This window comes from Epinephelus fuscoguttatus, linkage group LG5 (genome assembly GCF_011397635.1).
Source record: "Epinephelus fuscoguttatus linkage group LG5, E.fuscoguttatus.final_Chr_v1".
Classification (NCBI taxonomy): domain Eukaryota; kingdom Metazoa; phylum Chordata; class Actinopteri; order Perciformes; family Serranidae; genus Epinephelus; species Epinephelus fuscoguttatus.
The window spans coordinates 39,561,800-39,579,090 of NC_064756.1; the positions used below are offsets into that span (position 1 = coordinate 39,561,800).

Here is a 17,291-nt window from a genome sequence, read left to right on the forward strand (position 1 = left end):
ACATCTCTGTTACTGAACTCTTTAATATTTGCAACCATTTCCTTATTTGCTTTAGTTAAAAAGGACTACAGGTATATTCCTATATTATTGCATGGACTTAAATATTACCTGTGGTTCTCTAATGAGTATAAATTGAGTGTAATGTATTTTTCAATCCGTTATGGCGTTGCTATAATGCCTTTATTATATTCCTGCAAAACTTTAAATTGACAATTTCTCACCCAAAACGCATTTTATATCATCTCATATGCATGTTTGATGTGATATTTGCATAATATCCAATCACATTTTGGATATTATAAAAGTACAATTTCTCACTAGATCCAGCCATCCATTAATAAGCTGGCCATGCAGGCAGAAACCCTCAGTTAAAGGCTCTGTCTGAAGTGTTACAGCAGGGCATCTTCTCAGCACAGGTTGTATTGCTGTCTGTCTCTCCCAGCAGGACTAACATCCTCAGCTCACACAGTGCTACAGGCTTTTTGTTCCTGGTGATGAATGTCTCGCATCTCACAGGCGAGGAATAAATCATTACTCCCTTAACCTCTCTACCCACTCCCACTGTAATCCTCATACTGCCTTCACCCAAAGCTACAACCAGAAGGATTTTCCCAGCACTGAAATGTCAGTGTAAATCAAAGGCAGCTGATATTGTGAGACTGAATGTGGCAAGGTGTGGCTCACTGCTTATACCTCAGTCTGAGTGAGTGTGAGCATGTAGTTTCCATCATTATAATGGAGAGGAAAGGTCAAGCTAAAAATATCAAGCCAAAAATCTATCCAGAACACTTGAACATTAAATTATATATATGTTTACATAAGTGTTGTCATGATATTGGAATTATACCTTGAAAAATACTGATATTTGATACCAATTTCACTACCATGGGGAAAATTGACATAAAAACAACATTACATCAATGACTTCTCTTTCTTTGATTAGTAGCAGAGAACAGAATGACTGTACAAGTTAGGCGAGAGAGAGAAAGCACAGCTGGTACTTGTGTTAGTATTCAGTATCATTAAGTATCCATAAGTTGATATTTTTGACCACACACTCCACACACACACACACACACACACACACACACACACACACATATATATGTATATATATATATATATATATATATATATAAATATATATACATATATATATACATATATATATATATATATATATATATATAGGGCGGCACGGTGGTGTGGTGGTTAGCACTCTCGCCTCACAGCAAGAGGGTTGCCGGTTCGATCCCGGGCGTGGGAGCCCTTCTGTGCGGAGTTTGCATGTTCTCCCCGTGTCAGCGTGGGTTCTCTCCGGGCACTCCGGCTTCCTCCCACAGTCCAAAGACATGCAGATTGGGGACTAGGTTAATTGATAACTCTAAATTGTCCGTAGGTGTGAATGTGAGCGTGAATGGTTGTCTGTCTCTATGTGTCAGCCCTGCGATAGTCTGGCGACCTGTCCAGGGTGTACCCTGCCTCTCGCCCGATGTCAGCTGGGATAGGCTCCAGCCCCCCCGCGACCCTCAAGAGGATGAAGCGGTTAGAAGATGAATGAATATATATATATATATATACATATATATATACACACACATGAGAACAAGAATGTTCCCTGTTTGTGAGACTTGCATTTATCAAAATGATGACTTATTGCAATCAGGATTTTGCTTTTGGTGGTGAGTGGTATCAGATGCATCCACCATAGCTTGTTCTCTAGTGCACTGGCACCACTGCAGCTGATTAAAAAAATGTAAGACGGCTATCGTGTGAACGTGATCACAATAGACAAAAATACATATAAAAACTTTTATTTTAAAAGTGTTTTTAAAATTAACGAAATTGCTTCTGTTGTCATGGCTACAAAGGTGGTTTTACATAGTTCATCTCAGTATGTGATCTATGCAGTATGTCAGTCATACTCCTCTTGTTCAGCCTGTGTCTTCTTTTCTTTAAGGTTGATGCAGTTTGTCTGTTTTTGGCAAATGTACGTACCTGCAGTTTGATCTTTGCGGTCTGTATGTGACTTTGGATTTTTATGAAGAGTGAAGGTTAGACCTCTTTTATAGCTGACAAATGCTGCTCATTGGCAGGCTCGCGATTGGCAGAGATTTCATTTTGATTGGTTAGACAAAGTTGTCAGCTCCACCTGAGTCAAGTCAATGAGAAGTCCAAGTGAAGACTCCCAATTGGGGTTGAATCTGAGTCAAGGCCAAGAAAAAAAATAATGATCAATCCCTATTCAATATTCATCATACTGTACTGTTGTTCTTGTCGTGAGAGTCAGCTGTGGTATAACTTAGATTCAGAAAAAGTTAAAATGTGGAAGCAACAGGAAAAAAACAAAAATTTGCCTAAACCTTGCATTATTTGCCAAGTCTCAGTCAAAACACCCAAGACATTAACATATGTCCAAGTTGAAGCACCCACGACACTGAGGTACATCTGACATAATAGAAAAAAGTGTCTTGAGATTGGACTAGAGTATTTCAGCCCGTTTACTTGCTGGAACAGACCAGGGATTATACTAGAGATATGTATTGCTTCAAAGTGTTGTGCTGCAGTTGTCAGGAGCCCCCAAATTCCTAACTGGGCGCCTGACTCTATAGGGTTGGGCTGGTGTAAAAACTTTCAGATTGGTTTGATATTAAGCCAAACACCGTTCCGCACCAATTTAACAAATTTTACCACTAGGCATTGCACTTTACTCAGCAGCCCCTCACACATGGAACATGATGACACCATGTCCTAACAGCAAACAAGTCCGACTTATATATGTTGTATTGCATAACATGGCAGCTGTCTGTCCACACTGAATGCATTAAATATGCATTTACCTTATGCCTTGTTAATAAACCACTTAGCCATCAGCTGTGTCCTTGAGATCATACATAAGACAAAACCACATTATATATGGGTGACTACTTGCTATCTTCCTACATCTGTACCTCTTAAACAGAAAACGCACATTTTATATTGTGATATTTACTGGAAAATACATACAATATATCAAACAGCAAGTTGCCTAATGTTAGCTTGTTATTAGCGAAGATCATTTACCAGAAACTTTTAGCTCCCTGGCGATCCTTCTCCAGCCACCTGCCACCTTATTTAGGTTTTTGTTGTAAAATAAGAGGTTTCGTATAGATAATTACTCAGTTTACCTTTATAAATCAGCCATTCCTCATCCATTACGGCACTGTTTTAAAGGGAGCAACAGGAAAAATTAGATACAGGGCGTCTGACAAAGGTTAAGCTGGTTAAGACAGCTTCACTCACAGACAGTTAGGACACCTCTTTTGTCAGCTTCAAATCCAAGATGTTGCCATATTGGCACAGTTTTAGTTTACCTGAGAGATTAACTCTGCCATGCCTTGTCTCGTCAACCCAAAAAACACATGAAGTTTCTAGTAAACAAACACATTGTGCGCCGCTCTTCCCTCTTCCACCTCCGCTGAAATTTGATCTCTTCCTGTTGGTGGTGCTTTGCCCCTGGTCTGTCAGACATTAGTGTTTTCATTTGTTCATCCGTTTATAAACATATGAACATATCACTATATTAATCACATTGTCATATTGCTTATTACTAATACAATAAGTTGGATTTAGTGTGGTGACACCGTCCGCACAGGTTGCTGATGTAGGCTTCTTTTTATTTTGCTAGAGCCTATTATAATGACAGATGCCAGTTAAGCCACTTTGTATAAAATCAAACCACATTAAGCCTGTACACTTGACCAGAACAGCAAAACTGGAAATTGACTCAACTCTACCTGACATTCCAAATCTGGTATTTAAAGTAAGTAAATTTCTGTCATGTGTAGAGCCGTTCTGATACTAATTTAAAGAATGGCAGAATGCATACATGATTGTGAGGGCTCAGGTTGAATATCGAGGCTAAATACTTTTCTGTCCTCCTCCAGCCATCCCACAGTCACCCACGGGTTTGGGTCTTAATTAAGTCATCACGATGTCTGTAAGGCTGAAAATAGCTTGACTTCTCAGGATGTCTGCAGGCGGCGGCGATCTCTGTCTCCTAAACTCAGACCGTGAGGGAAATAAGGAGGAACATTGCATTCTTGGGTCACTGGGCCATTGTGAGCGCCGTGTTGATACACCAAGCTGCGTCTTCAGACATACCTCATGCCATTTTTACTTTGTGCTCATAAATTCTTTATGTTTCCTGGTTGTTATCATTTAAAGAAACCTACTTTGTGTGTCAGTGGGATGTTTTGTAGGGTCTTTGCATTGCGTTATAAGATTTTTGAAGTAGCATGGAAACTCTTATTACATGTTGGCGGTCATGGTTGGTTGTGATACAATATTCCCATTAGTTTCATGTTTTCTCCTCTTTTGTTCTAAAGCTTAGCATACATGATAACATCAGAGTGTGATGTTAGCGGTCTTAGCAGTTATGTTTATCCAAGTGGTTGTTGGGATTCAGAGCGGCCTTGGTTGAGCTCAGATGCTCAGATTGCAGTTTTTGGAGACAGTGAAATATGACTATTTTCTGTACATCAGATAAGCCCAGAACCAATGTTTTTTATAGGGGTTTAGACTGAGATCACTTTTCCTTAACATGAAAGAATTTCTGTTGCCTCAGAACCATATTGATCTGTTGTTTTGCAAATGTAGTGTGCTGTCAAAAAATGCAACATTTAGCCGATAGCAGATAGTTATTGTATTCTCTGTGTGTATCCAGTCTAAAAATCAATGGTGTGAGTGGCCACAGTTCATCCATGGGATGCTAGTCAATGCCTTCTGACATTTAAAAGCATAGCAAACTGGGAGAAACTGGTTTGTACAAAGCTCACTAGCTCTTGGTTTAAAGCCCCCTGTCTCTTTAAGCAGCACTCAGCTATCTCAGTATTGCTTGGCAACTGAAAGCTTTAGCAGCTCCCTAAGAAGTTAAATTGCATCAGTTGGCAATTAATATCACAGCAGTGTGGTGGCCCTGTCAGGTGGTTTCTTGTAGAGACACAAAAAGTGCCTTTCTGGACCTGCTATCATGGATCCTTTGGTTTTTGTCTTCATAGGATTCTCTATTCAGTTTTAAGTACTAAGGACATGAAGTCCATCTTCTGCTGTTAAGAAATGTTGAAGCTGCAATAGATATATTATTGGATAAACCTGCAACAGATAACAGTCACCAGCTCCTTTAGAGAATCTTGAGAGCAAATTTATTTCCCCAAGGAACTTCTCTAACAGGTAGTGACAAAACAAGATTAAAAAGTAAAATTGGAGAGTACATTCTCTATCCAGTAGAAGAGTGGCTCATTACAGTTATAAACACCCAGTTTTAGGATGCTGTGTTTCAGACATACCTTGCTCATACTATTTTTTTTTTAAGCAAAGTTTATTTGATTGTGAATCCCTGTGCCTCAGTCATTATGACTTGAATGCTCTACGATTGAGTTGTCAGTCAAACCCAAGAGGGTGTAAAAGAAAGCACCTTTTCTTCTACACTGTGTACTGTGCTTTTGTGAGGTGTATAAGGTGTCATATGCCCAAAGCTCTATGACAGATGTGATAATGAAAGATTATTGAGAGACTGCAGGGAGCACTGTGATCCTGGTGTCAGAGCTACAGTATGTAAAATTGACAGGGTGGAATTGAAATGACAGGATACAAGGCCTACAAGGCTTAGGGAGCGATGACCGAGATGAAACGCTAGAAACGCGACGCCAGTAAAACCATTGTTTTCCTATGATACGGTGCCTCTGACTGGCGTTCAACTGCTTTTTAGACGACCGTTTTTCTGGCGTCTTTTTAGACGCGCGTTTTTGTAGACGCTTCTTTTTAGACGTGTGTTTTGCTGAAAAGTTTAAATATTTTCAACTTTTTTTGAGCGTCAGACAGCAGTAGCTAGCACGCATTGAATAAGCGCTTCCAGCGTTTCAAGCATCTTTGAAGCGTCCGCGTCTCTAGTGTCTCATTTCTGTGTGATCCCCCCCCTTATAGTGCCTAAAAAACACTATTCAATTTATTTAGAATGCTGGTAAAGACAAAGTTGACTGTGAAGATATGGAGCATGATGTGAAGATAGAGTGAAAGTTGTGTTAACTGCCCTTGCTTTGTGTTTTAGCTCTCCATCAACTGCCTCCACATTAATAGCAAAATAATTCATCCATATAATCATATTGTTTTTCAAAGGCATAGTTCTCACTGTGCTGCTAAGGCTAGATACAAGCTTTGGCACATTCATAATGCTGCATTAAAGTTAGGGATGCACCGAAATGAAAATTTGTGGCCGAAGCTGAATAATATTAAACGCTTGGCCGAATACTGAGTACCGAATACCGAATATTGTTGTTTAGTTTTTCATTAGTTTTTGCAGATGAACCCCCTCCAGATTAGTGTTGTCACGGTACCAAAATTGGATCCCACTATACGATACCAATGAAAATATCATGGTTCTGAGTAGTATCACGATACAGCGAAAATGAGGCAGATGTGCCTTTTGTCATTTATCAATGAGTGATGAACATAGGGGGGATCAAAATAAAATAAATAAATAAAATAAGAATCAACCAGCCACCCTCCTCCCCTGACAAGTCCCTAAAGAACAGTCCCTTCATAAGTAAAGAACAGTCCCTAAAGTGCAGTGAGGTTTGTGGGCCGTGAACGGCTCGTTTCTCCTCTGACACGTCACATACCTGTGTTCGGCTGGCTCGGATGTTAAGGTACTTCTGGGCAGTCCACACACCAAGAAGAGGATATTATTGGAGCCGACTTCTCCTCGCCCGGTAAGCCGATGGCCGCCGTACTTGACAGGAATACATTAACGTTACTGTCTGTGTCTGTGACCCCCGTTCAACCCACAACCGGTGGGATTCTCCTTTCGTTTCTGCTGGTGGTTGAAATCTGTAGGCTGCTCGCACAGCGTGCTGAATGATTTAAGCCTATTTTGCTCGCTCAAAACTATTTTTAGTCGCAAATGGGAGTGCGGTGACGGGCAGATCGCCACACTGCCGACATTTTACTCAGCCCGTCACGGCACGCTGTTTGATTGCGTTATCAAAACACGCCGCTATTATTCGACCTTGCTTTTAACTTATTCCACCGAATACCCAATGTGTGTATGTTTTTTTTTGTTTTTTTTGCAATATTCGGCTGAATATATTTGGTTACCGAATATTCGGTGCATCCCTAATTAAAGTGCCTGTGGACATATTTATTCACCAGAGGTGCTGTTTAAATATATACCTGATATTTTTGACAACTGCTCTGCATTACAAAAAATGTTTTTGTTGCCATAGTTTTGGTTAAACCAGACCAAGAATCTACAGCCAGTTTAAAATATATGTGACTACAATGCTCATGTAAAGAACAGTGGCGGAGCCAGAAAATTTTCTGTGGGGTGGCCAGGATGGTTATGTGATCATTTTGGGGTGGCAATGTCTCACTAGAAAATATATGGGTGTTTAGGGCACCTAAACCACACACATCCAGCACATGGATCACACAATACCTACCTTAGTTGAACATAAACCCAAATATGACATCTAATGTTTATTGCCTAATAATTTTTACACTGACTCCACCTTGAAGCTGTTCAGAATGATAAACACATTTGATTCCTGATGTGTTCAGACAACACGTCATAAGAACCAGTTCTGAGAGAGAAAAATGTTGTTAAAGTATTGCAGTAAAAGTAGTGTTTGGTTCCTCTGACTGATATTATTATATATGACATCATTAGATTATTAATAGTGAAGCATCAGTGTCAGAGCAGCATGTTACTGTTGTAGCTGCTGGAGCTGGAGCTAGTTTCAACTACTGTATAAAAACTTGACTATTGTTATTATGCTAGGCCTGTCTTGATAACAAATTTTGCTGGGTGATTAATTGCATCAGAAATTATTGCGATAAGCGATAATATTGTGTAATATTGTGCTTTTAAGACCATTTTTATCGTTGTTGTAATTTTGCTGTTTTTAGACCATTTTTTAAACTTACTCTCATTTCTGACTCTCAGGTGTGCAGTTAAATTCAACATTCACAACTTTATTCACAAAATGGACACGCCATGTTTCTCCTTCCTGCCACACGCTCAGTAGGCGATCAGCCTCAGCAGGTTTGCTTCATCTGAATGTGTTGCCCTGGTAACTGACTCAGGGTTATGCTGAACTAGCTATATGAAACAGAAAAGTAAGAGTTTCCCTCATCTAAGGCTGAACATATTCAAAGTTTTCACTAATCCTGCTTTCTGAAATAAGGCCCAGGTCTATAATGAGAAAAAAAGATAAAGTGAAGCAAAACAACTACAAAAAGACAAAAATTGACCACAGATGACCCAGGGGCCCAATGTCACTTATTTGTACATGGTTTCCACGAAGGTATAATGCTAGGTGATGCTGCACTTGGTTGTCACTTGAGAGAGAAGTTAAAACCCTGTACACTTTCATATTTTGGCACTAATTTTCCAATTGCTACATAAAGTGTTAAGATGTTAAGATTAAGATTGTTTGCTTCAGAAAGTTACAAAAAAATGTTGAACACTGTTAGAAAATACAACAAGCAATTAGTGTGAAGCATATTGGCAAGTGTTTTTTTTTTTCTTATGGCTAAGGACTTGATCTTTAGACTAGGACGGTAGATTGTAATAATAATTCTACCCATAATTGAGTTTTTTAATCAAAAATATGAAACCTTGTGTGTTTTTTGTAGCATTTACATTTAAGGGCAGAATCATGGTCCATGCCAGTAGCTATGCTTCAAGCTTTGCAAGACTGATTTCAGGTGTTGTTGTCGACTGGAATGTGTCACCTGAAAATCGTAATGCAATGCACGTGTGACCTGCAGTTTTAATGGTTGCTTCTAGGTGCACTGTTGCATGGAGCAGCTGACCAGTGTGATGACACCTTGGCTTAACAAATCTGTATGCATCGAGGAAAAAGTGGAGAAGATGGACACCAGCCGGGATTACACCAGCTGTAATCCCGGCCACATGGATCTTCTCTGCCAAGCATTCTGGTAGCCATTGTACAGGCATTGGATAATAAGCATGACACATCACTTTCCAGTGGGAACCGTAATGTCCTTTATTTCATCAAAACTTGGCTCAATCCGTGAAATCCAGTGCCATTCAACCAGGTGACCCTTTGTTATATATACTGGTATGACAAAACAGATAACTCTGGCATGAAAAGTAAGAAAATGGTCAGGCCAATCAGAGGCTGCCCTACAGCCTGGACAACACGACACAGTCTGGGGCAACTGTTAACGTCACTGATGACATCACTGAACTCACTGAGTCCGTGGTGGATTTAAATCTAATTAACTGAAGCAGCTGTACTCAAAAAATAGAGTCAAATCATTCCACAATCACAAGCACGTTTTTCTTCATACTCCTAAGGTAACCATTTTACAGCTGGTCAGAGAAATACAAAGCAGACCTGAAACCTCAGTAAATCTATTCTGGTCCAGTAACCTTCAATACTCTGACCAGGGTGTTAGAAGCCACTGCCACAGGCTTCCATTTTTCTAATACTATTTCCTCTGTTTACTACAGTGAGCTGCCTTGGTTGCCATATTGCAACTCTTAGCTAAACAGCATTAAGTTGCCTCTTCCCTGAAGAAATATTCTATCATTATGCAGCTGAGTGTTGGATAACTTCTCCCTCAGACTGACACCTCCTCCAGGACAGAATGATTTCTTCTTGCCACAGTTTTATTTTATGACTTCTGCACCAAGAGCCAGGTCTCTAAACTGCATTGATATCCACTTGATATTTTGTACTCTGAGGTGAAATGTTAATTCCCGCTCTATTTTCTTGACCAGAAAAGTGGAGAAATTGATTCGACACAGGATACGGCACTTTTAAGGAGAAAAAGTGATTGCAGGGTTGCTGAAAATGTTAGGAGTTTCATTTCTTTCTTTTTTTTTTGAAAAAGCTGCAGCAGGTCCAAGACGAGTAAAGATAGATTGATTTCAGTAACTCGTCCTTCAGAGTCTGCTATCACTGCAGCAGCATTGCAGCCCTCCTCCTCATACACAAACCCTACCAGGGCATGAATAATTACCTCATTAATGACTGTGTCTCTGCTGTGGCCTAACAATAGCTGATTAGGATGGAACCATATTATATTCCAGCTCCTCAGACGAAGAGGAAGGGAGGCACCACAGTACACAGAGACAGGAACACAATATCATTTAAAAAATGCACACAGAGCAATGTTGAGACAGTTAGGCAATACATATTTGCATCTTAATTGTTATTGCAAACAGCTTTGAAACTGTACATAAAGGACCATAATTGTGATTTGTAAGTTTGAGCTTATTTACTGTTAGATAGAGCTGAAATGATCAGTCAGTCCACACACTGTTTGGCAGCAACAATGCCAAACAGTGATGGTGATTTGAGGATAGTTCGGTACAAACTGCATTTGATTGATACGTCCCTGCACTTGTTAGCTATATCGCACCTGTTAGGGCCAGAAAAAAAATCATATTTGTCATAAGCCTTCTTCACGGAAGACCTTTTGACATATCTCTTGTAACTGAGAAAAAATGGCAGAATTCTATTTGCTGCTTCATTGTCATGGTCTATGAAGCCATCGTTAATGTAATAAGTAACTCCTGTGCCTTTCCTATTATGACCAGTCAAAAATGTCTTATGTGATGTCACATACTCCCCTTTACAGCTTTGCTCACCTTTAACCCAAGCAGAGGTCTAATCAGCAGCTAGAAAAGTGCAATCAGTAGAGAGCAGAGCTCCACCAAGCAGCCAAGCAGCCATCATCATGGCCACTCTAGACAGTTCTTTTAATTCCAGCAGACACGTGACCTTGTCTGTAGGCTACAGCACAACAAAGTAGGAAATAACAACAGTAAACAGTTAAAATAGACAACAGAGAAACCATTTAACTATATAGCCTGCTTATGTACTTATGTTAGAAGCACAGATATCAAGGAATAAATGACAAAGTCAATAAAATCTGTAGGTCTACAAATTCGGACAGGCAAAATGCTCCTCTTCTGAAATACTTTTGGTGTGATATGATGCGGTGCGGAGGAAGGAACAAAACCAGGTTGCAGCTGGACCAGTGGAATTGTCCCTCCTGACTCCCTTACAGTCAGTATGCATTGAAAATAACAGAAAGGAGGACTAATTCATTTCTTCAGTGTATCATAACATACGGAGTATGGAATTCATCTGCAAATGTAGGGATGCACAGTAATATCGGCACGTAATTGGTTTTGGCTGATATTGGCTTTAAAATGAAATATTGGAATTGGCCAACATATTGATTATATCAGTACGTAATCGGTATTGGCCAATATCGGCTTTAAAATGAACTGTTAGAATTGACCAACATGCATTTTCTGAATTTGCACAATGAATGAATATTACATACATAGAAAAGCATTGTATTTAATGTCTCCATGTGCTGGTGGGCCATTATTATAAGAGTATGCATGCATAATATGATGTTAATTCCACTACAGAGGAGACTTGATGATTACTAGAGGAGAAAAAAGTGAATATATCAGTATCAGGTATCGGTTATTATTGGTCAAATGAGTTGTTGCAAATTGGCATATTGGATATCGGTAAAATAATCCAATATCATGCATCCCTTTGCAGATGCTCAGGTTTTAAATAAGACCACTCTTGGATGGATGGACTATGGATGTCAGTTTTTGAGCCACAATGAAGGACAAAATGTGACTCGCAATAGACAGTAAGGCTTGTTGTTATCAGCCGAGCTGCTTTCCAGAAAACTTGTGACCCCTGCCAGCTGGTTAAGAGGAATCAACAGTTAATAAAACAGACAATGAAACATCTTCAACAATTTTCAACATTATCTTTCGCATTTTGTATCTTTCTCTGTCTTTGGTTTAACTATCACATAAAAAAAGCATGTGCCCCATGCTTTAAATGTATGCCATAAATACCAGGACAAGTACTAAAAAATCGTAAATGATGATGTAATGGTGTTATGATGTAATAATCATAAATCCTCTGGTAGCTATCTTAAAAGCACTCACCTTACACCATGGCAAAATCGGTAGGTAATGATTGTGTTAGTCAATATTTTTGAGCACTTGAAAGAGGGAACTACAGAGTAAAGATGGAATACAAGCAATGAATTTGCATGCAAAGATGTTAGAGGCTTTAAGGTGGCACTAGTTCTTTTTTTAGGTCACAATTCAAGCTTTTTATACACTATATTACAAATTAAACAGGCTAGCGCTCTTTTCTCTGAACATGCTCAGATTAAATCACTCATGTCAGGCAAGTGTGTGAGCCTAATTTTCTGCCCTGATTGTAATCTGTCATCATCCCACATAGTGAGCACTGGCCTATGAATGACAAACAGTCTGAATTAGTGAACAGTCTGTTTGCATTTCCGGTATTTCCCACATTTGCAGTATTTTCTTTCCCAGGGTGAATGTTCATCTTTTTAGTGTCTGGAAAATTGTCCTCCTTGATGGCCACAGTGTTGATGTGCTGTTGTTTGTCCCGTCATGAACATGAGATGAAGGGAAAAGCAAATGTGTCCTTATGTAACTGCCAGTTGGCTAATGAGCTCTTCCCCATGTTCCTCCTAGAAACCATTAGCTTCAGGATTCTCAGAAGTGTTTTAGAGTTAGTCAGCAGCTCCACTCAACCGTGTGACATATACCAATACAATATGTTATTTTAATGTCATCTCCATAATGAGGCGCATAGTTTGCTGCTGCTGTTAATGAAAATCCTCCTTTAGTAAAAGCAAACAAATGCAAGTGTGTGTCTGTGTGTGGCTGCCACCATGTTGTTTTCCACTGTCTGATTTTTTAAATCCTCCAGATCCTAAAATAATCCTACAGACATAAGTAGTGGGAGCCAAAGTAGCAAATAACAAAGTCTAGGTTCTTAACCAAGTGCACTGAGCTGCTAAACAGAACAATAAAATGTTAATAGTACAAAACAAATGTAATACATTGATGGTATGAACATTTTGAAGATACATCTCTGAAAAATACTTCTTTATTATGTTGATATTACATGTAATCTGGGTGGAGGCATTGTATTAAAATCGTCTTGGGTGAGTCAATCACAAGTTGACAGTTCGAAGTCTGTCTGTCCACACCTGACATGAGAATACGTCTCCACGAGTCTTGAGTGTCACCTTATGATTGGATCTCACTTCCCTGCTCTATATACAAATGAATACGTATATCAATTCATTCACCATCATTAGGAGACTACTGCTGCTGGAGTGTGTGCTGCACGCTGGGGACAGTTTGTAAGAGAGAGTCCGCCAAATAGACTCTACAAAATATTGGACATAGCTCTTGTGGTGTCACCTACTGGTTTGTGTACACCTGTTTTAAGCCTTGAGTTCAGCATTTCGACCATCACCATCTTGGCTTTTTGGAGCCAGAAGTGACCGTATTTGGACAAGAGATTGGAGCAGTGGAGGAGTGAGGGGTAGATCTGACTCATAGACTGATGTGAGGCCTCACAGACAGCCTGTCTCTTAAAGCGGCCCACCCATAAATAAGCGCAACTTTGGGCCTTATATAATAATTATATAAAAATTCACCCCCCATATAATTGTCATGAATATTGAAATGAGCTACAGAGATCAAACTGTTTTTGTATCAGGCTGTAAAAATGTTTATTTCTGCTGTAAAGTTGGGCATTTGGGGGTGAATGGGGATTTACCCTGTTTTGGAGCCAGCCTCAAGTGGCCATTTGATGAACTACTGCAGATTTTGGCACTTGCATTGGCTTCCTTTAGCCATGGAGGCTGCCATTTGGTGTGTTTGCACAGACGCTGGGACAGGACTAACTGTTAGCACCACCCAAATAATGTCACCTAACATTAATGGTTATGAACTGGTTTAATGACAGAGTTGAGTCTTTGGCATGAGTTTGTTGGGACTGTTTAATGGCTGCTACTGTGTTAGCTTGTGCTAACTGGGCAGATGTTAAACGCAAACAGAGATGGTCTTTAGGCACTGCGCATAACCTGTGTAACGTCAGCACAGAAAGTTTGCTGATCTGGCGCGGGGAGTCAAATAAGCAAGGACGTGACTGAGAAGGACACTGCTGACACGTCCCAGACCACCTCTGAACATGGTCACAGGTCCATTTTTGAAAACCCGCATCTGCCCATACCTGTAAAGCTCAGTACCAGAACTGGCCCATTACCCATCATTATGTCTAAGTCAAAGCCGCACCTGCAGCCCGACCCACACCCGTGATTTAACACACACAGGCTACAGTCACTCGCATTCAGCTGGGTTCTCCATTCTTGAATTACAAATCCAGCAGAGGAAAAGTCTCTTTCACTGGCTGTGCTCAATGCTGGTATGGTGAAAATGCTCCACACAATCACTGCCAGGTTAGGAAACATTTTAGCATGCTCTTTCTACCACCATGAAACCTCAACAGGATCCTTCTTTGGTGTCTTGAACTTGATGTAGGCTGCCACCTCACCCTCGGGCTGCAAAGATTCATTGCTTTTTTATTCTGAAAAACAGAAAATATATTTTCTCACCAGCTTCCTGCCTGAATGTAATGTAGTGCATTTTTACCCATGCCCGTACCCGTCAGTTTATATATATATGTTTATAATATATATATTTTTTTAACCCTTTACACAGCTTTTGTGGGTTACCTGTTCGGTGGCCGACCCAGTGCGAGACTCTGGTCTGAGTGATTGGATCTCAAGTCACACTGAGGATGTACTAGGATGAATTGGGATGCATTCGCACCTGTGCTTCGAGCTGTCCACTTGTGATCAGATCACTGAAAATGTGTGTTAATACCAGGTGTAAACAGTTGTTTCAAAATGTATGTGCTGTAGCAAATTTAATAATGGAAGAGATGGGGTGTGATTTCTCACCTGGGAGAGATTACTGAGACAAATAGGATAGAATTTATTACATACTAAGACAGCTGAAATCTTTGGGACTGCTTTTCTAGGTCCTCAATATAAATTTAACTGCATCAGACCCAACCACCCAGTTAGGCCTTTTCCTAACCATCTCCAGGTTAATGCTGTCACGGCCAACCTAATATTTTTTTTAACCCAATATACTTTTTTAGTGAAGCATTTGGTTCCATTGAATATGCAAAAGTTCAAAATGGGTCTACCTCCTAAAAACGTTTCAGTGATTGAAAGTACAGTGTGCTTGTTTATGCTTTGTAACAACACATCCAGGTGAAGTATGTGGTTTTAACTGTCTGCTGCTTTCAGTGGACAGCACTAAGTTAATAAACCTATATTTTAATGTTGATTCCTTTTAATATACTTAATCACATGTTGAGGGGCATACCAAACTTTAAACCCACTGTAACCCCTGACAGTCAGCACCAATTAAACTGATTCATTACTAAACACAATCAGTTCAATCTCACAGTCACTCACACCCAGGTGAAGGTATTGACCCCTCTGACCGACTGCTGTTTATCACTTTACTCTGATTCATTGGGCAGAGTTATAGCTGTGGGTAAATATATGGATCGATTTGCACATCTCTGCAGTGGATGTGGTCAGTCAGGGACTCTGTATGAGATCATTAAAAGACAGAATGACAAGTGGCAGTTCTCCAGAGAGTTTACTCTGGCCTGAGAGCGATTGACCAGCAGATGTTTAGTGTGGGATCAGGACCTATTCATATAGATGCATCTGGCATCAACTAAACCTTAGCAGTAGTTGGGGACTTGGTCTGTTGCCATATTGATTTTGAGTTCAACTAGCAAATACTTAAATGATTAAGAGTGAAGAATTGCCACTGGTTTGTGTGTGTGTGTGTGTGTGTGTGTGTGTGTGTGTGTGTGTGTGTGTGTGTGTGTGTGTGTTTGTTTGGCATCCAGGTTATTTGGTTAAAGGTACACTTTGTATTGGTGTAATCACAGAACAGTAATATTAAGAATATTTGTCAATGAAGGACTCTCAGTGATAGGCACTCTAACCTTTGAATGCCTCACCATTTCCTTGTTTTTCCTGATAAAGATTTTTTTAACTATGCAAAGACAGTGCTTTGTGTGCGTGGGTTTCTGGTATGTTCAGACAGGAATGGTAAACAGCCAGTTTAACCAGATCTGTGGGCTAACGGCACTCGTCCAACTGGACAGTTAGTTTAAGAATGTTACATCATTTCCATTTTCAAGCAGTTTTATAAAGAAGGATATTGAGAAATATATGTCCTAAATATTTGTGCATTAAAAGAGAAAAAAAAAATGAAAAAAATGTAGAGGATGACCCTATGGCCTCTAGTTTCGCCAACTGGGTGTGGCCAGGCGGATTTTGCAAGTTTGGCACACCGTGCGCACTGTTGCAGCTACTCCTCTTTCCCACCTCCGTCCCTCCTACCTGCGCAAGTCGGAAAGAGGGAGGAGAGAAGGCGTGGAGTGGGTTTTACACACATCACACCAATCAAATGAGCCCCTCTCCTCGCAATGAGAGTTTACTCAATTCGCCATGGCAGAAGAGAGCAGCAGCGTCAGATGGCCAAATTTCTCCCAGGAGGAAACTGATGTTTTGGTCCGAGAGGTCCAAGCTCGCAGTGTCCGAATATACGGAACTGCGAGCAGACCTCCATGGGCTGATGATGCAAAGGTAGCCTGGGAGGAGGTCACCACAATTGTAAATCAGTGTTGCGTTTCTCTCATGCGCGCGCGCTCTCTCTCTTTCTCTCTTGCAGTCTCACTCTGTTTCTTTTCTTTTGACTTTTCTAAGATGACAGATGCTGAATATATACTCCCTATCTGATGCTGTGGCTGTTTGTGGTTGGCTGAGAGGGATGTGAACTCATTAGTTTGCAGCTGTGTTAATCAAATCAGGTTGGGTTTCCATTACACGTGCCAAACGTGCCAAACGGTGCCAATCCCCTTTGATCTGACATCAGATGTGACGGGACAGTCGATATAGAGATACATTTATGTGCTGATTGCAGATAGTTGCATTGAATAGTGGTTTTTGGGTATTTATTGCATTGTTAATGTGCCTGATATTCTGGAAACCTGCCTGTGAGGTTTTGGTGACGTGTGCGCACTGTCCGCCGGTCAGCCAAACTTCCGCTACACCGGCTGTGCGCCGCCTGCACTGACAGTAGACCTGGTTTCAGCTGGTGAGCTTTTAGCGCACCTTTGGCGAAGCCTTTTGGCACGAAACTGTCACTGTGCCAAGCTGGATCTGTCGACACCTCCCCCTGCTGCGCCGCCACACCCATCTCAGCGCACCTCGGTCTGCCAAACTACCAAACTGAGCGTGCCTTGGGTTGCGCCGCTCGAAACTAGCTCTGCGCAGGGTTCACCACCCTACGCCACCCTGCGCCGTGCTGG

General features: G+C 40.6%; 1 protein-coding gene across 2 annotated transcripts in view; it reads left to right on the forward strand.

Moving 5' to 3' along the window:
- The window catches only part of sgsm2 (small G protein signaling modulator 2), a 136,761-nt gene that overhangs the window by 500 nt on the left and 118,970 nt on the right, over nucleotides 1–17,291 (forward strand). The gene's annotated exons all lie outside the window — the stretch shown is intronic.